This window comes from Arachis ipaensis, chromosome B6 (genome assembly GCF_059453495.1).
Source record: "Arachis ipaensis isolate K30076 ecotype BB chromosome B6, ASM5945349v1, whole genome shotgun sequence".
In the NCBI taxonomy this organism is placed as follows: domain Eukaryota; kingdom Viridiplantae; phylum Streptophyta; class Magnoliopsida; order Fabales; family Fabaceae; genus Arachis; species Arachis ipaensis.
The window spans coordinates 66,677,007-66,700,000 of NC_142441.1; the positions used below are offsets into that span (position 1 = coordinate 66,677,007).

Here is a 22,994-nt window from a genome sequence, read left to right on the forward strand (position 1 = left end):
CGCTATCTTGAATAGTTTAGCTAAAGCGAGTCTCAATGACCTCATTTTAGGCAAGCTCGCACGGGCCCGCAGGGATTCGCAGCTCGACTTACCCTACGTCGCAAGACATGCATATGATAATTATGTGCGCATATTATAATAGGTGCGATCATACCAGCACTAATGCAACGGATCCCATCAGAACTCTGCAGTTAAGCGTGCTTGGGCGAGAGTAGTACTAGGATGGGTGACCTCCTGGGAAGTCCTCGTGTTGCACTTCTTTTTTTTTTTTTTTTTTACGTCGTGCCTTCCCTCGTTCTTTAAACGGCGCTATCTTGAATAGTTTAGCTAAAGCGAGTCTCAATGACCTCATTTTAGGCAAGTTCGCACGGGCCCCGCAGGGTTTCGCAACTCGACTTACCCTACGTCGCGAGACATGCATATGATAATTATGTGCACATATTTTAATAGGTGCGATCATACCAGCACTAATGCACCGGATCCCATCAGAACTCCGCAGTTAAGCGTGCTTGGGCGAGAGTAGTACTAGGATCGGTGACCTCCTGGGAAGTCCTCGTGTTACACCTCTTTTTTTTTTTTTTTTTTTTTTTTTTTTTTTTTTTACGTCGTGCTTACCCTTGTTCTTTAAACGGCGCTATCTTGCACAGTTTTGTTAAAGCGAGTCTCAATGACCTGATTTTAGGCAAGCTCCCACGGGCCCCGCAGGGATTTGCAACTCGACTTACCCTACGTCGCGAGACATGCATATGATAATTATGTGCGCATATTTTAATAGGTGTGATCATACCAGCACTAATTCACCGGATCCCATAAGAACTCCGCAGTTAAGCGTGCTTGGGCGAGAGTAGTACTAGGATGGGTGACCTCCTGGGAAGTCCTCGTGTTGCACCTCTTTTTTTTTTTTTTTTTTTTTTTTTTTTACGTCGTGCTTGCCCTCGTTCTTTAAACGGCGCTATGTTGAATAGTTTAGCTAAAGCGAGTCTCAATGACCTTATTTTAGGCAAGCTCGCACGGGCCCGCAGGGATTCGCAGCTCGACTTACCCTACGTCGCAAGACATGCATATGATAATTATGTGCGCATATTATAATAGGTGCGATCATACCAGCACTAATGCAACGGATCCCATCAGAACTCCGCAGTTAAGCGTGCTTGGGCGAGAGTAGTACTAGGATGGGTGACCTCCTGAGAAGTCCTCGTGTTGCCCCACTTTTTTTTTTTTTTTTTTTTTTTTTTTTTTTTTTTTTTTTTTTACGTCGTGCTTACCCTCGTTCTTTAAACAGCGCTATCTTGAATAGTTTAGCTAAAGCGAGTCTCAATGACCTCATTTTAGGCAAGTTCGCACGGGCCCCGCAGGGTTTCGCAGCTCGACTTACCCTACGTCGCGAGACATGCATATGATAATTATGTGCACATATTTTAATAGGTGCGATCATACCAGCACTAATGCACCGGATCCCATCAGAACTCCGCAGTTAAGCGTGCTTGGGCGAGAGTAGTACTAGGATGGGTGACCTCCTGGGAAGTCCTCGTGTTGCACCTCTTTTTTTTTTTTTTTTTTTTTTTTTTTTTTTTTTTTTTTTTTTTTTTTTTTTACGTCGTGCCTACCCTCGTTGTTTAAACGGCACTATCTTGAATAGTTTAGCTAAAGCGAGTCTCAATGACCTCATTTTAGGCAAGCTCGCACGGGCCCCGCAGGGATTCGCACTCGACTTACCCTACGTCGCAAGACATGCATATGATAATTATATGCGCATATTTTAATAGGTGCGATCATACCAGCACTAATGCACCGGATCCCATCAGAACTCCGCAGTTAAGCGTGCTTAGGCGAGAGTAGCACTAGGATGGGTGACCTCCTGGGAAGTCCTCGTGTTGCACCTCTTTTTTTTTTTTTTTTTACGTCGTGCTTACCCTCGTTCTTTAAACGGCGCTATCTTGAATAGTTTAGCTAAAGCGAGTCTCAATGACCTCATTTTAGGCAAGTTCGCACGGGCCCCGCAGGGTTTCGCAACTCGACTTACCCTACATCGCGAGACATGCATATGATAATTATGTGCGCATATTTTAATAGGTGCGATCATACCAGCACTAATGCACCGGATCCCATCAGAACTCTGCAGTTAAGCGTGCTTGGGCGAGAGTAGTACTAGGATGGGTGACCTCCTGGGAAGTCCTCGTGTTGCACCTCTTTTTTTTTTTTTTTTTTTTTTTTTTTTTTTTTTTTTTTTACGTCGTGCTTACCCTCGTTCTTTAAACGGCGCTATCTTGAATAGTTTAGCTAAAGCGAGTCTCAATGACCTCATTTTAGGCAAGTTCGCACGGGCCCCGCAGGGATTCGCAGGTCGACTTACCCTACGTCGCGAGACATGCATATGATAATTATGTGCGCATATTTTAATAGGTGCGATCATACCAGCACTAATGCACCGGATCCCATCAGAACTCCGCAGTTAAGCGTGCTTGGGCGAGAGTAGTACCAGGATGGGTGACCTCCTAGGAAGTCCTCGTGTTGCACCTATTTTTTTTTTTTTTTTTTTTTACGTCGTGCTTACCCTCGTTCTTTAAACGGCGCTATCTTGCACAGTTTAGTTAAAGCGAGTCTCAATGACCTGATTTAGGCAAGCTCGCACGGGCCCCGCAGGGATTTGCAACTCGACTTACCCTACGTCTCGAGACATGCATATGATAATTATGTGCGCATATTTTAATAGGTGCGATCATACCAACACTAATTCACCGGATCCCATCAGAACTCCGCAGTTAAGCGTGCTTGGGCGAGAGTAGTACTAGGATGGGTGACCTCCTGGGAAGTCCTCGTGTTGCACCTCTTTTTTTTTTTTTTTTTTTTTTTTTTACGTCGTGCTTACCCTCGTTCTTTAAACGGCGCTATCTTGAATAGTTTAGCTAAAGCGAGTCTCAATGACCTCATTTTAGGCAAGCTCGCACGGGCCCCGCAGGGATTCGCAGCTCGACTTACCCTACGTCGCAAGACATGCATATGATAATTATGTGCGCATATTATAATAGGTGCGATCATACCAGCACTAATGCACCGGATCCCATCAGAACTCCGCAGTTAAGCGTGCTTGGGCGAGAGTAGTACTAGGATGGGTGACCTCCTGGGAAGTCCTCGTGTTGCACCTCTTTTTTTTTTTTTTTTACGTCGTGCTTACCCTCGTTCTTTAAACGGCGCTATCTTGCACAGTTTTGTTAAAGCGAGTCTCAATGACCTGATTTTAGGCAAGCTCCCACGGGCCCCGCAGGGATTTGCAACTCGACTTACCCTACGTCGCGAGACATGCATATGATAATTATGTGCGCATATTTTAATAGGTGCGATCATACCAGCACTAATTCACCGGATCCTATCAGAACTCCGCAGTTAAGCGTGCTTGGGCGAGAGTAGTACTAGGATGGGTGACCTCCTGGGAAGTCCTCGTGTTGCACCTCTTTTTTTTTTTTTTTTTTTTTTTTTTTTTTTTTTTTACGTCGTGCTTTCCCTCGTTCTTTAAACGGCGCTATCTTGAATAGTTTAGCTAAAGCGAGTCTCAATGACCTTATTTTAGGCAAGCTCGCACGGGCCCCGCAGGGATTCGCAGCTCGACTTACCCTACGTCGCAAGACATGCATATGATAATTATGTGCGCATATTATAATAGGTGCGATCATACCAGCACTAATGCACCGGATCCCATCAGAACTCCGCAGTTAAGCGTGCTTGGGCGAGAGTAGTACTAGATGGGTGACCTCCTGGGAAGTCCTCGTGTTGCACCTCTTTTTTTTTTTTTTTTACGTCGTGCTTACCCTCGTTCTTTAAACGGCGCTATCTTGCACAGTTTTGTTAAAGCGAGTCTCAATGACCTGATTTTAGGCAAGCTCCCACGGGCCCCGCAGGGATTTGCAACTCGACTTACCCTACGTCGCGAGACATGCATATGATAATTATGTGCGCATATTTTAATAGGTGCGATCATACCAGCACTAATTCACCGGATCCCATCAGAACTCCGCAGTTAAGCGTGCTTGGGCGAGAGTAGTACTAGGATGGGTGACCTCCTGGGAAGTCCTCGTGTTGCACCTCTTTTTTTTTTTTTTTTTTTTTTTTTTTTTTTTTTTTTTTTTTTTTTTTTTTACGTCGTGCTTACTCTCGTTCTTTAAACGGCGCTATCTTGAATAGTTTAGCTAAAGCGAGTCTCAATGACCTCATTTTAGGCAAGCTCGCACTGGCCCCGCAGGGATTCGCAGCTCGACTTACCCTACGTCGCAAGACATGCATATGATAATTATGTGCGCATATTATAATAGGTGCGATCATACCAGCACTAATGCACCGGATCCCATCAGAACTCTGCAGTTAAGCGTGCTTGGGCGAGAGTAGTACTAGGATGGGTGACCTCCTGGGAAGTCCTCGTGTTGCACCTCTTTTTTTTTTTTTTTACGTCGTGCTTACCCTCGTTCTTTAAACGGCGCTATCTTGCACAGTTTTGTTAAAGCGAGTCTCAATGACCTGATTTTAGGCAAGCTCCCACGGGCCCCGCAGGGATTTGCAACTCGACTTACCCTACGTCGCGAGACATGCATATGATAATTATGTGCGCATATTTTAATAGGTGCGATCATACCAGCACTAATTCACCGGATCCCATCAGATCTCCGCAGTTAAGCGTGCTTGGGCGAGAGTAGTACTAGGATGGGTGACCTCCTGGGAAGTCATCGTGTTGCACCTCTTTTTTTTTTTTTTTTTTTTTTTTTTTTTTTTTTTTTTTTACGTCGTGCTTTCCCTCGTTCTTTAAACGGCGCTATCTTGAATAGTTTAGCTAAAGCGAGTCTCAATGACCTTATTTTAGGCAAGCTCGCACGGGCCCGCAGGGATTCGCAGCTCGACTTACCCTACGTCGCAAGACATGCATATGATAATTATGTGCGCATATTATAATAGGTGCGATCATACCAGCACTAATGCAACGGATCCCATCAGAACTCCGCAGTTAAGCGTGCTTGGGCGAGAGTAGTACTAGGATGGGTGACCTCCTGGGAAGTCCTCGTGTTGCACCACTTTTTTTTTTTTTTTTTTTTTTTTTTTTTTTTTTTTTTTTTTTTTTTTTTTTTTTTTTTTACGTCGTGCTTACCCTCGTTCTTTAAACGGCGCTATCTTGAATAGTTTAGCTAAAGCGAGTCTCAATGACCTCATTTTAGGCAAGTTCGCACGGGCCCCGCAGGGTTTCGCAGCTCGACTTACCCTACGTCGCGAGACATGCATATGATAATTATGTGCACATATTTTAATAGGTGCGATCATACCAGCACTAATGCACCGGATCCCATCAGAACTCCGCAGTTAAGCGTGCTTGGGCGAGAGTAGTACTAGGATGGGTGACCTCCTGGGAAGTCCTCGTGTTGCACCTCTTTTTTTTTTTTTTTTTTTTTTTTTTTTTTACGTCGTGCCTACCCTCGTTCTTTAAACGGCACTATCTTGAATAGTTTAGCTAAAGCGAGTCTCAATGACCTCATTTTAGGCAAGCTCGCACGGGCCCCGCAGGAATTCGCACTCGACTTACCCTACGTCGCAAGACATGCATATGATAATTATGTGCGCATATTTTAATAGGTGCGATCATACCAGCACTAATGCACCGGATCCCATCAGAACTCCGCAGTTAAGCTTGCTTAGGCGAGAGTAGTACTAGGATGGGTGACCTCCTGGGAAGTCCTCGTGTTGCACCTTTTTTTTTTTTTTTTTTTTTTTTTTTTTTTTTTTTTTTTTTTACGTCGTGCCTTCCCTCGTTCTTTAAACGGCGCTATCTTGAATAGTTTAGCTAAAGCGAGTCTCAATGACCTCATTTTAGGCAAGTTCGCACGGGCCCCGCAGGGTTTCGCAACTCGACTTACCCTACGTCGCGAGACATGCATATGATAATTATGTGCGCATATTTTAATAGGTGCGATCATACCAGCACTAATGCACCGGATCCCATCAGAACTCCGTAGTTAAGCGTGCTTGGGCGAGAGTAGTACTAGGATGGGTGACCTCCTGGGAAGTCCTCGTGTTACACCTCTTTTTTTTTTTTTTTTTTTTTTTTTTTTTTTTACGTCGTGCTTACCCTTGTTCTTTAAACGGCGCTATCTTGCACAGTTTTGTTAAAGCGAGTCTCAATGACCTGATTTTAGGCAAGCTCCCACGGGCCCCGCAGGGATTTGCAACTCGACTTACCCTACGTCGCGAGACATGCATATGATAATTATGTGCGCATATTTTAATAGGTGCGATCATACCAGCACTAATTCACCGGATCCCATCAGAACTCCGCAGTTAAGCGTGCTTGGGCGAGAGTAGTACTAGGATGGGTGACCTCCTGGGAAGTCCTCGTGTTGCACCTCTTTTTTTTTTTTTTTTTTTTTTTTTTTTTTTTTTTTTTTTTTTTTTTTTTTTTTTTTTTTTTTACGTCGTGCTTGCCCTCGTTCTTTAAACGGCGCTATGTTGAATAGTTTAGCTAAAGCGAGTCTCAATGACCTTATTTTAGGCAAGCTCGCACGGGCCCGCAGGGATTCGCAGCTCGACTTACCCTACGTCGCAAGACATGCATATGATAATTATGTGCGCATATTATAATAGGTGCGATCATACCAGCACTAATGCAACGGATCCCATCAGAACTTCGCAGTTAAGCGTGCTTGGGCGAGAGTAGTACTAGGATGGGTGACCTCCTGGGAAGTCCTCGTGTTGCACCTCTTTTTTTTTTTTTTTTTTTTTTTTTTTTTTTACGTCGTGCTTACCCTCGTTCTTTAAACGGCGCTATCTTGAATAGTTTAGCTAAAGCGAGTCTCAATGACCTCATTTTAGGCAAGTTCGCACGGGCCCCGCAGGGTTTCGCAGCTCGACTTACCCTACGTCGCGAGACATGCATATGATAATTATGTGCACATATTTTAATAGGTGCGATCATACCAGCACTAATGCACCGGATCCCATCAGAACTCCGCAGTTAAGCGTGCTTGGGCGAGAGTAGTACTAGGATGGGTGACCTCCTGGGAAGTCCTCGTGTTGCACCTCTTTTTTTTTTTTTTTTTTTTTTTTTTTTTTTTTTTACGTCGTGCCTACCCTCGTTGTTTAAACGGCACTATCTTGAATAGTTTAGCTAAAGCGAGTCTCAATGACCTCATTTTAGGCAAGCTCGCACGGGCCCCGCAGGGATTCGCACTACGTCGCAAGACATGCATATGATAATTATGTGCGCATATTTTAATAGGTGCGATCATACCAGCACTAATGCACCGGATCCCATCAGAACTCCGCAGTTAAGCGTGCTTGGGCGAGAGTAGCACTAGGATGGGTGACCTTCTGGGAAGTCCTCGTGTTGCACCTCTTTTTTTTTTTTTTTTTTTTTTTTTTTTTTTTACGTCGTGCTTACCCTCGTTCTTTAAACGGCGCTATCTTGAATAGTTTAGCTAAAGCGAGTCTCAATGACCTCATTTTAGGCAAGTTCGCACGGGCCCCGCAGGGTTTCGCAACTCGACTTACCCTACATCGCGAGACATGCATATGATAATTATGTGCGCATATTTTAATAGGTGCGATCATACCAGCACTAATGCACCGGATCCCATCAGAACTCTGCAGTTAAGCGTGCTTGGGCGAGAGTAGTACTAGGATGGGTGACCTCCTGGGAAGTCCTCGTGTTGCACCTCTTTTTTTTTTTTTTTTTTTTTTTTTTACGTCGTGCTTACCCTCGTTCTTTAAACGGCGCTATCTTGAATAGTTTAGCTAAAGCGAGTCTCAATGACCTCATTTTAGGCAAGTTCGCATGGGCCCCGCAGGGATTCGCAGGTCGACTTACCCTACGTCGCGAGACATGCATATGATAATTATGTGCGCATATTTTAATAGGTGCGATCATACCAGCACTAATGCACCGGATCCCATCAGAACTCCGCAGTTAAGCGTGCTTGGGCGAGAGTAGTACCAGGATGGGTGACCTCCTAGGAAGTCCTCGTGTTGCACCTATTTTTTTTTTTTTTTTTTTTTTTACGTCGTGCTTACCCTCGTTCTTTAAACGGCGCTATCTTGCACAGTTTAGTTAAAGCGAGTCTCAATGACCTGATTTAGGCAAGCTCGCACGGGCCCCGCAGGGATTTGCAACTCGACTTACCCTACGTCTCGAGACATGCATATGATAATTATGTGCGCATATTTTAATAGGTGCGATCATACCAACACTAATTCACCGGATCCCATCAGAACTCCGCAGTTAAGCGTGCTTGGGCGAGAGTAGTACTAGGATGGGTGACCTCCTGGGAAGTCCTCGTGTTGCACCTCTTTTTTTTTTTTTTTTTTTTTTTTTTTTTTTTTTTTTACGTCGTGCTTACCCTTGTTCTTTAAACGGCGCTATCTTGCACAGTTTTGTTAAAGCGAGTCTCAATGACCTGATTTTAGGCAAGCTCCCACGGGCCCCGCAGGGATTTGCAACTCGACTTACCCTACGTCGCGAGACATGCATATGATAATTATGTGCGCATATTTTAATAGGTGCGATCATACCAGCACTAATTCACCGGATCCCATAAGAACTCCGCAGTTAAGCGTGCTTGGGCGAGAGTAGTACTAGGATGGGTGACCTCCTGGGAAGTCCTCGTGTTGCACCTCTTTTTTTTTTTTTTTTTTTTTTTTTTTTTACGTCGTGCTTGCCCTCGTTCTTTAAACGGCGCTATGTTGAATAGTTTAGCTAAAGCGAGTCTCAATGACCTTATTTTAGGCAAGCTCGCACGGGCCCGCAGGGATTCGCAGCTCGACTTACCCTACGTCGCAAGACATGCATATGATAATTATGTGCGCATATTATAATAGGTGCGATCATACCAGCACTAATGCAACGGATCCCATCAGAACTCCGCAGTTAAGCGTGCTTGGGCGAGAGTAGTACTAGGATGGGTGACCTCCTGGGAAGTCCTCGTGTTGCACCACTTTTTTTTTTTTTTTTTTTTTTTTTTTTTTTTTTTTTTTTTTTTTTTTTTTTTTTTTTTTTTTTTTACGTCGTGCTTACCCTCGTTCTTTAAACGGCGCTATCTTGAATAGTTTAGCTAAAGCGAGTCTCAATGACCTCATTTTAGGCAAGTTCGCACGGGCCCCGCAGGGTTTCGCAGCTCGACTTACCCTACGTCGCGAGACATGCATATGATAATTATGTGCACATATTTTAATAGGTGCGATCATACCAGCACTAATGCACCGGATCCCATCAGAACTCCGCAGTTAAGCGTGCTTGGGCGAGAGTAGTACTAGAATGGGTGACCTCCTGGGAAGTCCTCGTGTTGCACCTCTTTTTTTTTTTTTTTTTTTTTTTTTTTTTTTTTTTTTACGTCGTGCCTACCCTCGTTGTTTAAACGGCACTATCTTGAATAGTTTAGCTAAAGCGAGTCTCAATGACCTCATTTTAGGCAAGCTCGCACGGGCCCCGCAGGGATTCGCACTCGACTTACCCTACGTCGCAAGACATGCATATGATAATTATGTGCGCATATTTTAATAGGTGCGATCATACCAGCACTAATGCACCGGATCCCATCAGAACTCCGCAGTTAAGCGTACTTGGGCGAGAGTAGCACTAGGATGGGTGACCTCCTGGGAAGTCCTCGTGTTGCACCTCTTTTTTTTTTTTTTTTTTTTATACGTCGTGCTTACCCTCGTTCTTTAAACGGCGCTATCTTGAATAGTTTAGCTAAAGCGAGTCTCAATGACCTCATTTTAGGCAAGTTCGCACGGGCCCCGCAGGGTTTCGCAACTCGACTTACCCTACATCGCGAGACATGCATATGATAATTATGTGCGCATATTTTAATAGGTGCGATCATACCAGCACTAATGCACTTGATCCCATCAGAACTCTGCAGTTAAGCGTGCTTGGGCGAGAGTAGTACTAGGATGGGTGACCTCCTGGGAAGTCCTCGTGTTGCACCTCTTTTTTTTTTTTTTTTTTTTTTTACGTCGTGCTTACCCTCGTTCTTTAAACGGCGCTATCTTGAATAGTTTAGCTAAAGCGAGTCTCAATGACCTCATTTTAGGCAAGTTCGCACGGGCCCCGCAGGGATTCGCAGGTCGACTTACCCTACGTCGCGAGACATGCATATGATAATTATGTGCGCATATTTTAATAGGTGCGATCATACCAGCACTAATGCACCGGATCCCATCAGAACTCCGCAGTTAAGCGTGCTTGGGCGAGAGTAGTACCAGGATGGGTGACCTCCTAGGAAGTCCTCGTGTTGCACCTATTTTTTTTTTTTTTTTTTTTTTTTACGTCGTGCTTACCCTCGTTCTTTAAACGGCGCTATCTTGCACAGTTTAGTTAAAGCGAGTCTCAATGACCTGATTTAGGCAAGCTCGCACGGGCCCCGCAGGGATTTGCAACTCGACTTACCCTACGTCTCGAGACATGCATATGATAATTATGTGCGCATATTTTAATAGGTGCGATCATACCAACACTAATTCACCGGATCCCATCAGAACTCCGCAGTTAAGCGTGCTTGGGCGAGAGTAGTACTAGGATGGGTGACCTCCTGGGAAGTCCTCGTGTTGCACCTCTTTTTTTTTTTTTTTTTTTTTTTTTTTTTTTTTTTTTTTTTTTTTTTTTTTTTTTTTTTACGTCGTGCTTACCCTCGTTCTTTAAACGGCGCTATCTTGAATAGTTTAGCTAAAGCGAGTCTCAATGACCTCATTTTAGGCAAGCTCGCACGGGCCCCGCAGGGATTCGCAGCTCGACTTACCCTACGTCGCAAGACATGCATATGATAATTATGTGCGCATATTATAATAGGTGCGATCATACCAGCACTAATGCACCGGATCCCATCAGAACTCCGCAGTTAAGCGTGCTTGGGCGAGAGTAGTACTAGGATGGGTGACCTCCTGGGAAGTCCTCGTGTTGCACCTCTTTTTTTTTTTTTTTACGTCGTGCTTACCCTCGTTCTTTAAACGGCGCTATCTTGCACAGTTTTGTTAAAGCGAGTCTCAATGACCTGATTTTAGGCAAGCTCCCACGGGCCCCGCAGGGATTTGCAACTCGACTTACCCTACGTCGCGAGACATGCATATGATAATTATGTGCGCATATTTTAATAGGTGCGATCATACCAGCACTAATTCACCGGATCCCATCAGAACTCCGCAGTTAAGCGTGCTTGGGTGAGAGTAGTACTAGGATGGGTGACCTCCTGGGAAGTCCTCGTGTTGCACCTCTTTTTTTTTTTTTTTTTTTTTTTTTTTTTTTTTTTTTTTTTTTTTTTTTTTTTTACGTCGTGCTTTCCCTCGTTCTTTAAACGGCGCTATCTTGAATAGTTTAGCTAAAGCGAGTCTCAATGACCTTATTTTAGGCAAGCTCGCACGGGCCCCGCAGGGATTCGCAGCTCGACTTACCCTACGTCGCAAGACATGCATATGATAATTATGTGCGCATATTATAATAGGTGCGATCATACCAGCACTAATGCACCGGATCCCATCAGAACTCCGCAGTTAAGCGTGCTTGGGCGAGAGTAGTACTAGGATGGGTGACCTCCTGGGAAGTCCTCGTGTTGCACCTCTTTTTTTTTTTTTTTACGTCGTGCTTACCCTCGTTCTTTAAACGGCGCTATCTTGCACAGTTTTGTTAAAGCGAGTCTCAATGACCTGATTTTAGGCAAGCTCCCACGGGCCCCGCAGGGATTTGCAACTCGACTTACCCTACGTCGCGAGACATGCATATGATAATTATGTGCGCATATTTTAATAGGTGCGATCATACCAGCACTAATTCACCGGATCCCATCAGAACTCCGCAGTTAAGCGTGCTTGGGCGAGAGTAGTACTAGGATGGGTGACCTCCTGGGAAGTCCTCGTGTTGCACCTCTTTTTTTTTTTTTTTTTTTTTTTTTTTTTTTTTTTTTTTTTTTTTTTTTTTTTTTTTTTTTTTTTTTTTTTTTACGTCGTGCTTACCCACGTTCTTTAAACGGCGCTATCTTGAATAGTTTAGCTAAAGCGAGTCTCAATGACCTCATTTTAGGCAAGCTCGCACGGGCCCCGCAGGGATTCGCAGCTCGACTTACCCTACGTCGCAAGACATGCATATGATAATTATGTGCGCATATTATAATAGGTGCGATCATACTAGCACTAATTTACCGGATCCCATCAGAACTCCGCAGTTAAGCGTGCTTGGGCGAGAGTAGTACTAGGATGGGTGACCTCCTGGGAAGTCCTCGTGTTGCACCTCTTTTTTTTTTTTTTTTACGTCGTGCTTACCCTCGTTCTTTAAACGGCGCTATCTTGCACAGTTTTGTTAAAGCGAGTCTCAATGACCTGATTTTAGGCAAGCTCCCACGGGCCCCGCAGGGATTTGCAACTCGACTTACCCTACGTCGCGAGACATGCATATGATAATTATGTGCGCATATTTTAATAGGTGCGATCATACCAGCACTAATTCACCGGATCCCATCAGATCTCCGCAGTTAAGCGTGCTTGGGCGAGAGTAGTACTAGGATGGGTGACCTCCTGGGAAGTCATCGTGTTGCACCTCTTTTTTTTTTTTTTTTTTTTTTTTTTTTTTTTTTTTACGTCGTGCTTTCCCTCGTTCTTTAAACGGCGCTATCTTGAATAGTTTAGCTAAAGCGAGTCTCAATGACCTTATTTTAGGCAAGCTCGCACGGGCCCGCAGGGATTCGCAGCTCGACTTACCCTACGTCGCAAGACATGCATATGATAATTATGTGCGCATATTATAATAGGTGCGATCATACCAGCACTAATGCAACGGATCCCATCAGAACTCCGCAGTTAAGCGTGCTTGGGCGAGAGTAGTACTAGGATGGGTGACCTCCTGGGAAGTCCTCGTGTTGCACCACTTTTTTTTTTTTTTTTTTTTTTTTTTTTTTTTTTTTTTTTTTTTTTTTTTTACGTCGTGCTTACCCTCGTTCTTTAAACGGCGCTATCTTGAATAGTTTAGCTAAAGCGAGTCTCAATGACCTCATTTTAGGCAAGCTCGCACGGGCCCCGCAGGGATTCGCAGCTCGACTTACCCTACGTCGCAAGACATGCATATGATAATTATGTGCGCATATTATAATAGGTGCGATCATACCAGCACTAATGCACCGGATCCCATCAGAACTCCGCAGTTAAGCGTGCTTGGGCGAGAGTAGTACTAGGATGGGTGACCTCCTGGGAAGTCCTCGTGTTGCACCTCTTTTTTTTTTTTTTTACGTCGTGCTTACCCTCGTTCTTTAAACGGCGCTATCTTGCACAGTTTTGTTAAAGCGAGTCTCAATGACCTGATTTTAGGCAAGCTCCCACGGGCCCCGCAGGGATTTGCAACTCGACTTACCCGACGTCGCGAGACATGCATATGATAATTATGTGCGCATATTTTAATAGGTGCGATCATACCAGCACTAATTCACCGGATCCCATCAGAACTCCGCAGTTAAGCGTGCTTGGGCGAGAGTAGTACTAGGATGGGTGACCTCCTGGGAAGTCCTCGTGTTGCACCTCTTTTTTTTTTTTTTTTTTTTTTTTTTTTTTTTTTTTTTTTTTTTTTTTTTTTTACGTCGTGCTTTCCCTCGTTCTTTAAACGGCGCTATCTTGAATAGTTTAGCTAAAGCGAGTCTCAATGACCTTATTTTAGGCAAGCTCGCACGGGCCCGCAGGGATTCGCAGCTCGACTTACCCTACGTCGCAAGACATGCATATGATAATTATGTGCGCATATTATAATAGGTGCGATCATACCAGCACTAATGCAACGGATCCCATCAGAACTCCGCAGTTAAGCGTGCTTGGGCGAGAGTAGTACTAGGATGGGTGACCTCCTGGGAAGTCCTCGTGTTGCACCACTTTTTTTTTTTTTTTTTTTTTTTTTTTTTTTTTTTTTTTTTTTTTTTTTTTTTTTTTTTTACGTCGTGCTTACCCTCGTTCTTTAAACGGCGCTATCTTGAATAGTTTAGCTAAAGCGAGTCTCAATGACCTCATTTTAGGCAAGCTCGCACGGGCCCCGCAGGGATTCGCAGCTCGACTTACCCTACGTCGCAAGACATGCATATGATAATTATGTGCGCATATTATAATAGGTGCGATCATACCAGCACTAATGCACCGGATCCCATCAGAACTCCGCAGTTAAGCGTGCTTGGGCGAGAGTAGTACTAGGATGGGTGACCTCCTGGGAAGTCCTCGTGTTGCACCTCTTTTTTTTTTTTTTTACGTCGTGCTTACCCTCGTTCTTTAAACGGCGCTATCTTGCACAGTTTTGTTAAAGCGAGTCTCAATGACCTGATTTTAGGCAAGCTCCCACGGGCCCCGCAGGGATTTGCAACTCGACTTACCCTACGTCGCGAGACATGCATATGATAATTATGTGCGCATATTTTAATAGGTGCGATCATACCAGCACTAATTCACCGGATCCCATCAGAACTCCGCAGTTAAGCGTGCTTGGGCGAGAGTAGTACTAGGATGGGTGACCTCCAGGGAAGTCCTCGTGTTGCACCTCTTTTTTTTTTTTTTTTTTTTTTTTTTTTTTTTTTTTTTTTTTTTTTTTTTTTTTTTTTTTTTACGTCGTGCTTTCCCTCGTTCTTTAAACGGCGCTATCTTGAATAGTTTAGCTAAAGCGAGTCTCAATGACCTTATTTTAGGCAAGCTCGCACGGGCCCCGCAGGGATTCGCAGCTCGACTTACCCTACGTCGCAAGACATGCATATGATAATTATGTGCGCATATTATAATTGGTGCGATCATACCAGCACTAATGCACCGGATCCCATCAGAACTCCGCAGTTAAGCGTGCTTGGGCGAGAGTAGTACTAGGATGGGTGACCTCCTGGGAAGTCCTCGTGTTGCACCTCTTTTTTTTTTTTTTTACGTCGTGCTTACCCTCGTTCTTTAAACGGCGCTATCTTGCACAGTTTTGTTAAAGCGAGTCTCAATGACCTGATTTTAGGCAAGCTCCCACGGGCCCCGCAGGGATTTGCAACTCGACTTACCCTACGTCGCGAGACATGCATATGATAATTATGTGCGCATATTTTAATAGGTGCGATCATACCAGCACTAATTCACCGGATCCCATCAGAACTCCGCAGTTAAGCGTGCTTGGGCGAGAGTAGTACTAGGATGGGTGACCTCTTGGGAAGTCCTCGTGTTGCACCTCTTTTTTTTTTTTTTTTTTTTTTTTTTTTTTTTTTTTTTTTTTTTTTTTTTTTTTTTTTTTTTACGTCGTGCTTACCCACGTTCTTTAAACGGCGCTATCTTGAATAGTTTAGCTAAAGCGAGTCTCAATGACCTCATTTTAGGCAAGCTCGCACGGGCCCCGCAGGGATTCGCAGCTCGACTTACCCTACGTCGCAAGACATGCATATGATAATTATGTGCGCATATTATAATAGGTGCGATCATACCAGCACTAATGCACCGGATCCCATCAGAACTCCGCAGTTAAGCGTGCTTGGGCGAGAGTAGTACTAGGATGGGTGACCTCCTGGGAAGTCCTCGTGTTGCACCTCTTTTTTTTTTTTTTTTACGTCGTGCTTACCCTCGTTCTTTAAACGGCGCTATCTTGCACAGTTTTGTTAAAGCGAGTCTCAATGACCTGATTTTAGGCAAGCTCCCACGGGCCCCGCAGGGATTTGCAACTCGACTTACCCTACGTCGCGAGACATGCATATGATAATTATGTGCGCATATTTTAATAGGTGCGATCATACCAGCACTAATTCACCGGATCCCATCAGATCTCCGCAGTTAAGCGTGCTTGGGCGAGAGTAGTACTAGGATGGGTGACCTCCTGGGAAGTCATCGTGTTGCACCTCTTTTTTTTTTTTTTTTTTTTTTTTTTTTTTTTTTTTTACGTCGTGCTTTCCCTCGTTCTTTAAACGGCGCTATCTTGAATAGTTTAGCTAAAGCGAGTCTCAATGACCTTATTTTAGGCAAGCTCGCACGGGCCCGCAGGGATTCGCAGCTCGACTTACCCTACGTCGCAAGACATGCATATGATAATTATGTGCGCATATTATAATAGGTGCGATCATACCAGCACTAATGCAACGGATCCCATCAGAACTCCGCAGTTAAGCGTGCTTGGGCGAGAGTAGTACTAAGATGGGTGACCTCCTGGGAAGTCCTCGTGTTGCACCACTTTTTTTTTTTTTTTTTTTTTTTTTTTTTTTTTTTTTTTTTTTTTTTTTTTTTTTTTTTTTTTTTACGTCGTGCTTACCCTCGTTCTTTAAACGGCGCTATCTTGAATAGTTTAGCTAAAGCGAGTCTCAATGACCTCATTTTAGGCAAGCTCGCACGGTCCCCGCAGGGATTCGCAGCTCGACTTACCCTACGTCGCAAGACATGCATATGATAATTATGTGCGCATATTATAAAAGGTGCGATCATACCAGCACTAATGCACCGGATCCCATCAGAACTCCGCAGTTAAGCGTGCTTGGGCGAGAGTAGTACTAGGATGGGTGACCTCCTGGGAAGTCCTCGTGTTGCACCTCTTTTTTTTTTTTTTTTTTTTTTTTTTTTACGTCGTGCCTACCCTCGTTCTTTAAACGGCACTATCTTGAATAGTTTAGCTAAAGCGAGTCTCAATGACCTCATTTTAGGCAAGCTCGCACGGGCCCCGCAGGAATTCGCACTCGACTTACCCTACGTCGCAAGACATGCATATGATAATTATGTGCGCATATTTTAATAGGTGCGATCATACCAGCACTAATGCACCGGATCCCATCAGAACTCCGCAGTTAAGCTTGCTTAGGCGAGAGTAGTACTAGGATGGGTGACCTCCTGGGAAGTCCTCGTGTTGCACCTCTTTTTTTTTTTTTTTTTTTTTTTTTTTTTTTTTTTTTTTTTTTTTTTTTTTTTTTTTTTACGTCGTGCCTTCCCTCGTTCTTTAAACGGCGCTATCTTGAATAGTTTAGCTAAAGCGAGTCTCAATGACCTCATTTTAGGCAAGTTCGCACGGGCCCCGCAGGGTTTCGCAACTCGACTTACCCTACGTCGCGAGACATGCATATGATAATTATGTGCGCATATTTTAATAGGTGCGATCATACCAGCACTAATGCACCGGATCCCATCAGAACTCCGTAGTTAAGCGTGCTTGGGCGAGAGTAGTACTAGGATGGGTGACCTCCTGGGAAGTCCTCGTGTTACACCTCTTTTTTTTTTTTTTTTTTTTTTTTTTTTTTTTTTTTTTTTTTTTTTTTTACGTCGTGCTTACCCTTGTTCTTTAAACGGCGCTATCTTGCACAGTTTTGTTAAAGCGAGTCTCAATGACCTGATTTTAGGCAAGCTCCCACGGGCCCCGCAGGGATTTGCAACTCGACTTACCCTACGTCGCGAAACATGCATATGATAATTATGTGCGCATATTTTAATAGGTGCGATCATACCAGCACTAATTCACCGGATCCCATCAGAACTCCGTAGTTAAGCGTGCTTGGGCGAGAGTAGTACTAGGATGGGTGACCTCCTGGGAAGTCCTCGTGTTGCACCTCTTTTTTTTTTTTTTTTTTTTTTTTTTTTTTTTTTTTTACGTCGTGCTTGCCCTCGTTCTTTAAACGGCGCTATGTTGAATAGTTTAGCTAAAGCGAGTCTCAATGACCTTATTTTAGGCAAGCTCGCACGGGCCCGCAGGGATTCGCAGCTCGACTTACCCTACGTCGCAAGACATGCATATGATAATTATGTGCGCATATTATAATAGGTGCGATCATACCAGCACTAATGCAACGGATCCCATCAGAACTTCGCAGTTAAGCGTGCTTGGGCGAGAGTAGTACTAGGATGGGTGACCTCCTGGGAAGTCCTCGTGTTGCACCACTTTTTTTTTTTTTTTTTTTTTTTTTTTTTTTTTACGTCGTGCTTACCCTCGTTCTTTAAACGGCGCTATCTTGAATAGTTTAGCTAAAGCGAGTCTCAATGACCTCATTTTAGGCAAGTTCGCACGGGCCCCGCAGGGTTTCGCAGCTCGACTTACCCTACGTCGCGAGACATGCATATGATAATTATGTGCACATATTTTAATAGGTGCGATCATACCAGCACTAATGCACCGGATCCCATCAGAACTCCGCAGTTAAGCGTGCTTGGGCGAGAGTAGTACTAGGATGGGTGACCTCCTGGGAAGTCCTCGTGTTGCACCTCTTTTTTTTTTTTTTTTTTTTACGTCGTGCCTACCCTCGTTCTTTAAACGGCACTATCTTGAATAGTTTAGCTAAAGCGAGTCTCAATGACCTCATTTTAGGCAAGCTCGCACGGTCCCCGCAGGGATTCGCAGCTCGACTTACCCTACGTCGCAAGACATGCATATGATAATTATGTGCGCATATTATAAAAGGTGCGATCATACCAGCACTAATGCACCGGATCCCATCAGAACTCCGCAGTTAAGCGTGCTTGGGCGAGAGTAGTACTAGGATGGGTGACCTCCTGGGAAGTCCTCGTGTTGCACCTCTTTTTTTTTTTTTTTTTTTTTTTTTTTTACGTCGTGCCTACCCTCGTTCTTTAAACGGCACTATCTTGAATAGTTTAGCTAAAGCGAGTCTCAATGACCTCATTTTAGGCAAGCTCGCACGGGCCCCGCAGGAATTCGCACTCGACTTACCCTACGTCGCAAGACATGCATATGATAATTATGTGCGCATATTTTAATAGGTGCGATCATACCAGCACTAATGCACCGGATCCCATCAGAACTCCGCAGTTAAGCTTGCTTAGGCGAGAGTAGTACTAGGATGGGTGACCTCCTGGGAAGTCCTCGTGTTGCACCTCTTTTTTTTTTTTTTTTTTTTTTTTTTTTTTTTTTTTTTTTTTTTTTTTTACGTCGTGCCTTCCCTCGTTCTTTAAACGGCGCTATCTTGAATAGTTTAGCTAAAGCGAGTCTCAATGACCTCATTTTAGGCAAGTTCGCACGGGCCCCGCAGGGTTTCGCAACTCGACTTACCCTACGTCGCGAGACATGCATATGATAATTATGTGCGCATATTTTAATAGGTGCGATCATACCAGCACTAATGCACCGGATCCCATCAGAACTCCGTAGTTAAGCGTGCTTGGGCGAGAGTAGTACTAGGATGGGTGACCTCCTGGGAAGTCCTCGTGTTACACCTCTTTTTTTTTTTTTTTTTTTTTTTTTTTTTTTTTTTTTTTTTTTTTTTTTTTTTTTTTTTACGTCGTGCTTACCCTTGTTCTTTAAACGGCGCTATCTTGCACAGTTTTGTTAAAGCGAGTCTCAATGACCTGATTTTAGGCAAGCTCCCACGGGCCCCGCAGGGATTTGCAACTCGACTTACCCTACGTCGCGAAACATGCATATGATAATTATGTGCGCATATTTTAATAGGTGCGATCATACCAGCACTAATTCACCGGATCCCATCAGAACTCCGTAGTTAAGCGTGCTTGGGCGAGAGTAGTACTAGGATGGGTGACCTCCTGGGAAGTCCTCGTGTTGCACCTCTTTTTTTTTTTTTTTTTTTTTTTTTTTTTTTTTTTTTACGTCGTGCTTGCCCTCGTTCTTTAAACGGCGCTATGTTGAATAGTTTAGCTAAAGCGAGTCTCAATGACCTTATTTTAGGCAAGCTCGCACGGGCCCGCAGGGATTCGCAGCTCGACTTACCCTACGTCGCAAGACATGCATATGATAATTATGTGCGCATATTATAATAGGTGCGATCATACCAGCACTAATGCAACGGATCCCATCAGAACTTCGCAGTTAAGCGTGCTTGGGCGAGAGTAGTACTAGGATGGGTGACCTCCTGGGAAGTCCTCGTGTTGCACCACTTTTTTTTTTTTTTTTTTTTTTTTTTTTTTTACGTCGTGCTTACCCTCGTTCTTTAAACGGCGCTATCTTGAATAGTTTAGCTAAAGCGAGTCTCAATGACCTCATTTTAGGCAAGTTCGCACGGGCCCCGCAGGGTTTCGCAGCTCGACTTACCCTACGTCGCGAGACATGCATATGATAATTATGTGCACATATTTTAATAGGTGCGATCATACCAGCACTAATGCACCGGATCCCATCAGAACTCCGCAGTTAAGCGTGCTTGGGCGAGAGTAGTACTAGGATGGGTGACCTCCTGGGAAGTCCTCGTGTTGCACCTCTTTTTTTTTTTTTTTTTTTATGTCGTGCCTACCCTCGTTCTTTAAACGGCACTATCTTGAATAGTTTAGCTAAAGCGAGTCTCAATGACCTCATTTTAGGCAAGCTCGCACGGGCCCCGCAGGGATTCGCACTCGACTTACCCTACGTCGCAAGACATGCATATGATAATTATGTGCGCATATTTTAATAGGTGCGATCATACCAGCACTAATGCACCGGATCCCATCAGAACTCCGCAGTTAAGCTTGCTTAGGCGAGAGTAGTACTAGGATGGGTGACCTCCTGGAAAGTCCTCGTGTTGCACCTCTTTTTTTTTTTTTTTTTTTTTTTTTTTTTTTTTTTTACGTCGTGCTTGCCCTCGTTCTTTAAACGGCGCTATGTTGAATAGTTTAGCTAAAGCGAGTCTCAATGACCTTATTTTAGGCAAGCTCGCACGGGCCCGCAGGGATTCGCAGCTCGACTTACCCTACGTCGCAAGACATGCATATGATAATTATGTGCGCATATTATAATAGGTGCGATCATACCAGCACTAATGCAACGGATCCCATCAGAACTTCGCAGTTAAGCGTGCTTGGGCGAGAGTAGTACTAGGATGGGTGACCTCCTGGGAAGTCCTCGTGTTGCACCACTTTTTTTTTTTTTTTTTTTTTTTTTTTTTTTTTTACGTCGTGCTTACCCTCGTTCTTTAAACGGCGCTATCTTGAATAGTTTAGCTAAAGCGAGTCTCAATGACCTCATTTTAGGCAAGTTCGCACGGGCCCCGCAGGGTTTCGCAGCTCGACTTACCCTACGTCGCGAGACATGCATATGATAATTATGTGCACATATTTTAATAGGTGCGATCATACCAGCACTAATGCACCGGATCCCATCAGAACTCCGCAGTTAAGCGTGCTTGGGCGAGAGTAGTACTAGGATGGGTGACCTCCTGGGAAGTCCTCGTGTTGCACCTCTTTTTTTTTTTTTTATTTTTTTTTTTTTACGTCGTGCTTACCCTCGTTCTTTAAACGGCGCTATCTTGAATAGTTTAGCTAAAGCGAGTCTCAATGACCTCATTTTAGGCAAGCTCGCACGGTCCCCGCAGGGATTCGCAGCTCGACTTACCCTACGTCGCAAGACATGCATATGATAATTATGTGCGCATATTATAAAAGGTGCGATCATACCAGCACTAATGCACCGGATCCCATCAGAACTCCGCAGTTAAGCGTGCTTGGGCGAGAGTAGTACTAGGATGGGTGACCTCCTGGGAAGTCCTCGTGTTGCACCCTTTTTTTTTTTTTTTTTTTTTTTTTTTTTTTTTTTTTTTTTACGTCGTGCTTACCCTCGTTCTTTAAACGGCGCTATCTTGCACAGTTTAGTTAAAGCGAGTCTCAATGACCTGATTTTAGGCAAGCTCCCACGGGCCCCGCAGGGATTTGTAACTCGACTTACCCTACGTCGCGAGACATGCATATGATAATTATGTGCGCATATTTTAATAGGTGCGATCATACCAGCACTAATTCAGCGGATCCCATCAGAACTCCGCAGTTAAGCGTGCTTGGGCGAGAGTAGTACTAGGATGGGTGACCTCTTGGGAAGTCCTCGTGTTGCACCTCTTTTTTTTTTTTTTTTTTTTTTACGTCGTGCTTACCCTCGTTCTTTAAACGGCGCTATCTTGAATAGTTTAGCTAAAGCGAGTCTCAATGACCTCATTTTAGGCAAGTTCGCACGGGCCCCGCAGGGATTCGCAGCTCGACTTACCCTACGTCGCGAGACATGCATATGATAATTATGTGCGCATATTTTAATATGTGCGATCATACCAGCACTAATGCACCGGATCCCATCAGAACTCCGCAGTTAAGCGTGCTTGGGCGAGAGTAGTACTAGGATGGGTGACCTCCTGGGAAGTCCTCGTGTTGCACCTCTTTTTTTTTTTTTTTACGTCGTGCTTACCCTCGTTCTTTAAACGGCGCTATCTTGAATAGTTTAGCTAAAGCGAGTCTCAATGACCTCATTTTAGGCAAGCTCGCACGGTCCCCGCAGGGATTCGCAGCTCGACTTACCCTACGTCGCAAGACATGCATATGATAATTATGTGCGCATATTATAAAAGGTGCGATCATACCAGCACTAATGCACCGGATCCCATCAGAACTCCGCAGTTAAGCGTGCTTGGGCGAGATTTGTACTAGGATGGGTGACCTCCTGGGAAGTCCTCGTGTTGCACCTCTTTTTTTTTTTTTTTTTTTTTTTTTTTTTTTTTTTTTTTTTTTTTTTTTTTTTTTTTTTTTTTTTACGTCGTGCTTACCCTCGTTCTTTAAACGGCGCTATCTTGCACAGTTTAGTTAAAGCGAGTCTCAATGACCTGATTTTAGGCAAGCTCCCACGGGCCCCGCAGGGATTTGCAACTCGACTTACCCTACGTCGCGAGACATGCATATGATAATTATGTGCGCATATTTTAATAGGTGCGATCATACCAGCACTAATTCACCGGATCCCATCAGAACTTCGCAGTTAAGCGTGCTTGGGCGAGAGTAGTACTAGGATGGGTGACCTCTTGGGAAGTCCTCGTGTTGCACCTCTTTTTTTTTTTTTTTTTTTTTTTACGTCGTGCTTACCCTCGTTCTTTAAACGGCGCTATCTTGAATAGTTTAGCTAAAGCGAGTCTCAATGACCTCATTTTAGGCAAGCTCGCACGGGCCCCGCAGGGATTCGCAGCTCGACTTACCCTACGTCGCAAGACATGCATATGATAATTATGTGCGCACATTTTAATATGTGCGATCATACCAGCACTAATGCACCGGATCCCATCAGAACTTCGCAGTTAAGCGTGCTTGGGCGAGAGTAGTACTAGGATGGGTGA

The 22,994-nt window shown here is 44.3% G+C and overlaps 71 non-coding genes across 71 annotated transcripts in view; all 71 read left to right on the forward strand.

The window, feature by feature from the left end:
- Positions 1-140: 140 nt before the first annotated feature.
- LOC148559861 (5S ribosomal RNA) lies at positions 141-259 on the forward strand. The gene has a single exon (XR_015890892.1). It is a non-coding gene; the product is annotated as a 5S ribosomal RNA (ribosomal RNA).
- A 189-nt stretch (positions 260-448) lies between these two features.
- On the forward strand, positions 449-567 carry LOC148559862 (5S ribosomal RNA). The gene has a single exon (XR_015891551.1). It is a non-coding gene; the product is annotated as a 5S ribosomal RNA (ribosomal RNA).
- A 206-nt stretch (positions 568-773) lies between these two features.
- Positions 774-892, forward strand: LOC148559863 (5S ribosomal RNA). The gene has a single exon (XR_015890341.1). It is a non-coding gene; the product is annotated as a 5S ribosomal RNA (ribosomal RNA).
- Positions 893-1,090: 198 nt separating this feature from the next.
- On the forward strand, positions 1,091-1,209 carry LOC148559864 (5S ribosomal RNA). Its single transcript, XR_015891568.1, has one exon. It is a non-coding gene; the product is annotated as a 5S ribosomal RNA (ribosomal RNA).
- A 214-nt stretch (positions 1,210-1,423) lies between these two features.
- LOC148559865 (5S ribosomal RNA) lies at positions 1,424-1,542 on the forward strand. The gene has a single exon (XR_015888439.1). It is a non-coding gene; the product is annotated as a 5S ribosomal RNA (ribosomal RNA).
- Positions 1,543-1,764: 222 nt separating this feature from the next.
- Positions 1,765-1,883, forward strand: LOC148559866 (5S ribosomal RNA). The gene has a single exon (XR_015891309.1). It is a non-coding gene; the product is annotated as a 5S ribosomal RNA (ribosomal RNA).
- A 188-nt stretch (positions 1,884-2,071) lies between these two features.
- LOC148559867 (5S ribosomal RNA) lies at positions 2,072-2,190 on the forward strand. The gene has a single exon (XR_015889398.1). It is a non-coding gene; the product is annotated as a 5S ribosomal RNA (ribosomal RNA).
- A 211-nt stretch (positions 2,191-2,401) lies between these two features.
- On the forward strand, positions 2,402-2,520 carry LOC148559868 (5S ribosomal RNA). The gene has a single exon (XR_015890034.1). It is a non-coding gene; the product is annotated as a 5S ribosomal RNA (ribosomal RNA).
- Positions 2,521-2,711: 191 nt separating this feature from the next.
- LOC148559869 (5S ribosomal RNA) lies at positions 2,712-2,830 on the forward strand. The gene has a single exon (XR_015890453.1). It is a non-coding gene; the product is annotated as a 5S ribosomal RNA (ribosomal RNA).
- Positions 2,831-3,027: 197 nt separating this feature from the next.
- Positions 3,028-3,146, forward strand: LOC148559870 (5S ribosomal RNA). Its single transcript, XR_015888445.1, has one exon. It is a non-coding gene; the product is annotated as a 5S ribosomal RNA (ribosomal RNA).
- A 187-nt stretch (positions 3,147-3,333) lies between these two features.
- LOC148559871 (5S ribosomal RNA) lies at positions 3,334-3,452 on the forward strand. The gene has a single exon (XR_015890505.1). It is a non-coding gene; the product is annotated as a 5S ribosomal RNA (ribosomal RNA).
- Positions 3,453-3,659: 207 nt separating this feature from the next.
- Positions 3,660-3,777, forward strand: LOC148559872 (5S ribosomal RNA). The gene has a single exon (XR_015890048.1). It is a non-coding gene; the product is annotated as a 5S ribosomal RNA (ribosomal RNA).
- A 187-nt stretch (positions 3,778-3,964) lies between these two features.
- LOC148559873 (5S ribosomal RNA) lies at positions 3,965-4,083 on the forward strand. Its single transcript, XR_015889132.1, has one exon. It is a non-coding gene; the product is annotated as a 5S ribosomal RNA (ribosomal RNA).
- A 222-nt stretch (positions 4,084-4,305) lies between these two features.
- Positions 4,306-4,424, forward strand: LOC148559874 (5S ribosomal RNA). The gene has a single exon (XR_015889399.1). It is a non-coding gene; the product is annotated as a 5S ribosomal RNA (ribosomal RNA).
- A 186-nt stretch (positions 4,425-4,610) lies between these two features.
- LOC148559875 (5S ribosomal RNA) lies at positions 4,611-4,729 on the forward strand. Its single transcript, XR_015890526.1, has one exon. It is a non-coding gene; the product is annotated as a 5S ribosomal RNA (ribosomal RNA).
- A 210-nt stretch (positions 4,730-4,939) lies between these two features.
- Positions 4,940-5,058, forward strand: LOC148559876 (5S ribosomal RNA). The gene has a single exon (XR_015890778.1). It is a non-coding gene; the product is annotated as a 5S ribosomal RNA (ribosomal RNA).
- A 231-nt stretch (positions 5,059-5,289) lies between these two features.
- Positions 5,290-5,408, forward strand: LOC148559877 (5S ribosomal RNA). Its single transcript, XR_015888446.1, has one exon. It is a non-coding gene; the product is annotated as a 5S ribosomal RNA (ribosomal RNA).
- A 200-nt stretch (positions 5,409-5,608) lies between these two features.
- On the forward strand, positions 5,609-5,727 carry LOC148559878 (5S ribosomal RNA). The gene has a single exon (XR_015891055.1). It is a non-coding gene; the product is annotated as a 5S ribosomal RNA (ribosomal RNA).
- A 212-nt stretch (positions 5,728-5,939) lies between these two features.
- On the forward strand, positions 5,940-6,058 carry LOC148559879 (5S ribosomal RNA). The gene has a single exon (XR_015890085.1). It is a non-coding gene; the product is annotated as a 5S ribosomal RNA (ribosomal RNA).
- Positions 6,059-6,261: 203 nt separating this feature from the next.
- LOC148559880 (5S ribosomal RNA) lies at positions 6,262-6,380 on the forward strand. The gene has a single exon (XR_015889133.1). It is a non-coding gene; the product is annotated as a 5S ribosomal RNA (ribosomal RNA).
- A 233-nt stretch (positions 6,381-6,613) lies between these two features.
- On the forward strand, positions 6,614-6,732 carry LOC148559881 (5S ribosomal RNA). Its single transcript, XR_015890859.1, has one exon. It is a non-coding gene; the product is annotated as a 5S ribosomal RNA (ribosomal RNA).
- Positions 6,733-6,934: 202 nt separating this feature from the next.
- Positions 6,935-7,053, forward strand: LOC148559882 (5S ribosomal RNA). The gene has a single exon (XR_015888448.1). It is a non-coding gene; the product is annotated as a 5S ribosomal RNA (ribosomal RNA).
- A 194-nt stretch (positions 7,054-7,247) lies between these two features.
- LOC148559883 (5S ribosomal RNA) lies at positions 7,248-7,366 on the forward strand. The gene has a single exon (XR_015890600.1). It is a non-coding gene; the product is annotated as a 5S ribosomal RNA (ribosomal RNA).
- Positions 7,367-7,569: 203 nt separating this feature from the next.
- On the forward strand, positions 7,570-7,688 carry LOC148559884 (5S ribosomal RNA). Its single transcript, XR_015889400.1, has one exon. It is a non-coding gene; the product is annotated as a 5S ribosomal RNA (ribosomal RNA).
- Positions 7,689-7,885: 197 nt separating this feature from the next.
- Positions 7,886-8,004, forward strand: LOC148559885 (5S ribosomal RNA). The gene has a single exon (XR_015890035.1). It is a non-coding gene; the product is annotated as a 5S ribosomal RNA (ribosomal RNA).
- A 193-nt stretch (positions 8,005-8,197) lies between these two features.
- LOC148559886 (5S ribosomal RNA) lies at positions 8,198-8,316 on the forward strand. Its single transcript, XR_015890454.1, has one exon. It is a non-coding gene; the product is annotated as a 5S ribosomal RNA (ribosomal RNA).
- A 208-nt stretch (positions 8,317-8,524) lies between these two features.
- On the forward strand, positions 8,525-8,643 carry LOC148559887 (5S ribosomal RNA). The gene has a single exon (XR_015889872.1). It is a non-coding gene; the product is annotated as a 5S ribosomal RNA (ribosomal RNA).
- A 199-nt stretch (positions 8,644-8,842) lies between these two features.
- On the forward strand, positions 8,843-8,961 carry LOC148559888 (5S ribosomal RNA). Its single transcript, XR_015890779.1, has one exon. It is a non-coding gene; the product is annotated as a 5S ribosomal RNA (ribosomal RNA).
- A 237-nt stretch (positions 8,962-9,198) lies between these two features.
- On the forward strand, positions 9,199-9,317 carry LOC148559889 (5S ribosomal RNA). Its single transcript, XR_015888846.1, has one exon. It is a non-coding gene; the product is annotated as a 5S ribosomal RNA (ribosomal RNA).
- Positions 9,318-9,524: 207 nt separating this feature from the next.
- Positions 9,525-9,643, forward strand: LOC148559890 (5S ribosomal RNA). Its single transcript, XR_015891212.1, has one exon. It is a non-coding gene; the product is annotated as a 5S ribosomal RNA (ribosomal RNA).
- A 193-nt stretch (positions 9,644-9,836) lies between these two features.
- LOC148559891 (5S ribosomal RNA) lies at positions 9,837-9,955 on the forward strand. Its single transcript, XR_015890633.1, has one exon. It is a non-coding gene; the product is annotated as a 5S ribosomal RNA (ribosomal RNA).
- Positions 9,956-10,149: 194 nt separating this feature from the next.
- LOC148559892 (5S ribosomal RNA) lies at positions 10,150-10,268 on the forward strand. The gene has a single exon (XR_015890036.1). It is a non-coding gene; the product is annotated as a 5S ribosomal RNA (ribosomal RNA).
- Positions 10,269-10,462: 194 nt separating this feature from the next.
- LOC148559893 (5S ribosomal RNA) lies at positions 10,463-10,581 on the forward strand. The gene has a single exon (XR_015890455.1). It is a non-coding gene; the product is annotated as a 5S ribosomal RNA (ribosomal RNA).
- A 230-nt stretch (positions 10,582-10,811) lies between these two features.
- Positions 10,812-10,930, forward strand: LOC148559894 (5S ribosomal RNA). Its single transcript, XR_015888449.1, has one exon. It is a non-coding gene; the product is annotated as a 5S ribosomal RNA (ribosomal RNA).
- Positions 10,931-11,116: 186 nt separating this feature from the next.
- LOC148559895 (5S ribosomal RNA) lies at positions 11,117-11,235 on the forward strand. Its single transcript, XR_015890286.1, has one exon. It is a non-coding gene; the product is annotated as a 5S ribosomal RNA (ribosomal RNA).
- A 225-nt stretch (positions 11,236-11,460) lies between these two features.
- Positions 11,461-11,579, forward strand: LOC148559896 (5S ribosomal RNA). Its single transcript, XR_015888450.1, has one exon. It is a non-coding gene; the product is annotated as a 5S ribosomal RNA (ribosomal RNA).
- A 186-nt stretch (positions 11,580-11,765) lies between these two features.
- LOC148559897 (5S ribosomal RNA) lies at positions 11,766-11,884 on the forward strand. The gene has a single exon (XR_015889134.1). It is a non-coding gene; the product is annotated as a 5S ribosomal RNA (ribosomal RNA).
- Positions 11,885-12,128: 244 nt separating this feature from the next.
- On the forward strand, positions 12,129-12,247 carry LOC148559898 (5S ribosomal RNA). The gene has a single exon (XR_015890715.1). It is a non-coding gene; the product is annotated as a 5S ribosomal RNA (ribosomal RNA).
- A 187-nt stretch (positions 12,248-12,434) lies between these two features.
- LOC148559899 (5S ribosomal RNA) lies at positions 12,435-12,553 on the forward strand. The gene has a single exon (XR_015890527.1). It is a non-coding gene; the product is annotated as a 5S ribosomal RNA (ribosomal RNA).
- A 206-nt stretch (positions 12,554-12,759) lies between these two features.
- On the forward strand, positions 12,760-12,878 carry LOC148559900 (5S ribosomal RNA). The gene has a single exon (XR_015890781.1). It is a non-coding gene; the product is annotated as a 5S ribosomal RNA (ribosomal RNA).
- Positions 12,879-13,100: 222 nt separating this feature from the next.
- Positions 13,101-13,219, forward strand: LOC148559901 (5S ribosomal RNA). The gene has a single exon (XR_015888451.1). It is a non-coding gene; the product is annotated as a 5S ribosomal RNA (ribosomal RNA).
- A 186-nt stretch (positions 13,220-13,405) lies between these two features.
- On the forward strand, positions 13,406-13,524 carry LOC148559902 (5S ribosomal RNA). The gene has a single exon (XR_015889135.1). It is a non-coding gene; the product is annotated as a 5S ribosomal RNA (ribosomal RNA).
- A 223-nt stretch (positions 13,525-13,747) lies between these two features.
- Positions 13,748-13,866, forward strand: LOC148559903 (5S ribosomal RNA). Its single transcript, XR_015890782.1, has one exon. It is a non-coding gene; the product is annotated as a 5S ribosomal RNA (ribosomal RNA).
- A 231-nt stretch (positions 13,867-14,097) lies between these two features.
- On the forward strand, positions 14,098-14,216 carry LOC148559904 (5S ribosomal RNA). The gene has a single exon (XR_015888452.1). It is a non-coding gene; the product is annotated as a 5S ribosomal RNA (ribosomal RNA).
- Positions 14,217-14,402: 186 nt separating this feature from the next.
- On the forward strand, positions 14,403-14,521 carry LOC148559905 (5S ribosomal RNA). The gene has a single exon (XR_015889870.1). It is a non-coding gene; the product is annotated as a 5S ribosomal RNA (ribosomal RNA).
- A 233-nt stretch (positions 14,522-14,754) lies between these two features.
- On the forward strand, positions 14,755-14,873 carry LOC148559906 (5S ribosomal RNA). Its single transcript, XR_015889259.1, has one exon. It is a non-coding gene; the product is annotated as a 5S ribosomal RNA (ribosomal RNA).
- Positions 14,874-15,059: 186 nt separating this feature from the next.
- On the forward strand, positions 15,060-15,178 carry LOC148559907 (5S ribosomal RNA). The gene has a single exon (XR_015889270.1). It is a non-coding gene; the product is annotated as a 5S ribosomal RNA (ribosomal RNA).
- A 233-nt stretch (positions 15,179-15,411) lies between these two features.
- Positions 15,412-15,530, forward strand: LOC148559908 (5S ribosomal RNA). Its single transcript, XR_015888454.1, has one exon. It is a non-coding gene; the product is annotated as a 5S ribosomal RNA (ribosomal RNA).
- Positions 15,531-15,717: 187 nt separating this feature from the next.
- Positions 15,718-15,836, forward strand: LOC148559909 (5S ribosomal RNA). The gene has a single exon (XR_015890528.1). It is a non-coding gene; the product is annotated as a 5S ribosomal RNA (ribosomal RNA).
- A 207-nt stretch (positions 15,837-16,043) lies between these two features.
- On the forward strand, positions 16,044-16,162 carry LOC148559910 (5S ribosomal RNA). The gene has a single exon (XR_015890928.1). It is a non-coding gene; the product is annotated as a 5S ribosomal RNA (ribosomal RNA).
- Positions 16,163-16,398: 236 nt separating this feature from the next.
- LOC148559911 (5S ribosomal RNA) lies at positions 16,399-16,517 on the forward strand. The gene has a single exon (XR_015888455.1). It is a non-coding gene; the product is annotated as a 5S ribosomal RNA (ribosomal RNA).
- A 198-nt stretch (positions 16,518-16,715) lies between these two features.
- On the forward strand, positions 16,716-16,834 carry LOC148559912 (5S ribosomal RNA). Its single transcript, XR_015891015.1, has one exon. It is a non-coding gene; the product is annotated as a 5S ribosomal RNA (ribosomal RNA).
- Positions 16,835-17,064: 230 nt separating this feature from the next.
- On the forward strand, positions 17,065-17,183 carry LOC148559913 (5S ribosomal RNA). The gene has a single exon (XR_015890086.1). It is a non-coding gene; the product is annotated as a 5S ribosomal RNA (ribosomal RNA).
- Positions 17,184-17,403: 220 nt separating this feature from the next.
- Positions 17,404-17,522, forward strand: LOC148559914 (5S ribosomal RNA). Its single transcript, XR_015889228.1, has one exon. It is a non-coding gene; the product is annotated as a 5S ribosomal RNA (ribosomal RNA).
- A 207-nt stretch (positions 17,523-17,729) lies between these two features.
- Positions 17,730-17,848, forward strand: LOC148559915 (5S ribosomal RNA). Its single transcript, XR_015891439.1, has one exon. It is a non-coding gene; the product is annotated as a 5S ribosomal RNA (ribosomal RNA).
- Positions 17,849-18,052: 204 nt separating this feature from the next.
- Positions 18,053-18,171, forward strand: LOC148559916 (5S ribosomal RNA). Its single transcript, XR_015888456.1, has one exon. It is a non-coding gene; the product is annotated as a 5S ribosomal RNA (ribosomal RNA).
- A 191-nt stretch (positions 18,172-18,362) lies between these two features.
- Positions 18,363-18,481, forward strand: LOC148559917 (5S ribosomal RNA). The gene has a single exon (XR_015888457.1). It is a non-coding gene; the product is annotated as a 5S ribosomal RNA (ribosomal RNA).
- Positions 18,482-18,679: 198 nt separating this feature from the next.
- LOC148559918 (5S ribosomal RNA) lies at positions 18,680-18,798 on the forward strand. The gene has a single exon (XR_015891016.1). It is a non-coding gene; the product is annotated as a 5S ribosomal RNA (ribosomal RNA).
- Positions 18,799-19,018: 220 nt separating this feature from the next.
- Positions 19,019-19,137, forward strand: LOC148559919 (5S ribosomal RNA). Its single transcript, XR_015890087.1, has one exon. It is a non-coding gene; the product is annotated as a 5S ribosomal RNA (ribosomal RNA).
- Positions 19,138-19,367: 230 nt separating this feature from the next.
- On the forward strand, positions 19,368-19,486 carry LOC148559920 (5S ribosomal RNA). The gene has a single exon (XR_015889230.1). It is a non-coding gene; the product is annotated as a 5S ribosomal RNA (ribosomal RNA).
- Positions 19,487-19,693: 207 nt separating this feature from the next.
- LOC148559921 (5S ribosomal RNA) lies at positions 19,694-19,812 on the forward strand. Its single transcript, XR_015891441.1, has one exon. It is a non-coding gene; the product is annotated as a 5S ribosomal RNA (ribosomal RNA).
- Positions 19,813-20,014: 202 nt separating this feature from the next.
- On the forward strand, positions 20,015-20,133 carry LOC148559922 (5S ribosomal RNA). Its single transcript, XR_015888458.1, has one exon. It is a non-coding gene; the product is annotated as a 5S ribosomal RNA (ribosomal RNA).
- Positions 20,134-20,322: 189 nt separating this feature from the next.
- Positions 20,323-20,441, forward strand: LOC148559923 (5S ribosomal RNA). The gene has a single exon (XR_015891702.1). It is a non-coding gene; the product is annotated as a 5S ribosomal RNA (ribosomal RNA).
- A 206-nt stretch (positions 20,442-20,647) lies between these two features.
- On the forward strand, positions 20,648-20,766 carry LOC148559924 (5S ribosomal RNA). Its single transcript, XR_015891442.1, has one exon. It is a non-coding gene; the product is annotated as a 5S ribosomal RNA (ribosomal RNA).
- Positions 20,767-20,971: 205 nt separating this feature from the next.
- On the forward strand, positions 20,972-21,090 carry LOC148559925 (5S ribosomal RNA). The gene has a single exon (XR_015888459.1). It is a non-coding gene; the product is annotated as a 5S ribosomal RNA (ribosomal RNA).
- Positions 21,091-21,289: 199 nt separating this feature from the next.
- On the forward strand, positions 21,290-21,408 carry LOC148559926 (5S ribosomal RNA). The gene has a single exon (XR_015889648.1). It is a non-coding gene; the product is annotated as a 5S ribosomal RNA (ribosomal RNA).
- Positions 21,409-21,619: 211 nt separating this feature from the next.
- LOC148559927 (5S ribosomal RNA) lies at positions 21,620-21,738 on the forward strand. Its single transcript, XR_015890721.1, has one exon. It is a non-coding gene; the product is annotated as a 5S ribosomal RNA (ribosomal RNA).
- A 193-nt stretch (positions 21,739-21,931) lies between these two features.
- On the forward strand, positions 21,932-22,050 carry LOC148559928 (5S ribosomal RNA). Its single transcript, XR_015889430.1, has one exon. It is a non-coding gene; the product is annotated as a 5S ribosomal RNA (ribosomal RNA).
- A 186-nt stretch (positions 22,051-22,236) lies between these two features.
- LOC148559929 (5S ribosomal RNA) lies at positions 22,237-22,355 on the forward strand. Its single transcript, XR_015889686.1, has one exon. It is a non-coding gene; the product is annotated as a 5S ribosomal RNA (ribosomal RNA).
- Positions 22,356-22,591: 236 nt separating this feature from the next.
- Positions 22,592-22,710, forward strand: LOC148559930 (5S ribosomal RNA). The gene has a single exon (XR_015890428.1). It is a non-coding gene; the product is annotated as a 5S ribosomal RNA (ribosomal RNA).
- Positions 22,711-22,904: 194 nt separating this feature from the next.
- The window catches only part of LOC148559931 (5S ribosomal RNA), a 119-nt gene continuing 29 nt past the window's right edge, over positions 22,905-22,994 (forward strand). The window contains exon 1 of the ribosomal RNA XR_015890943.1: positions 22,905-22,994. This exon is cut by the window's right edge and continues 29 nt beyond it. This is a non-coding gene — a ribosomal RNA (5S ribosomal RNA).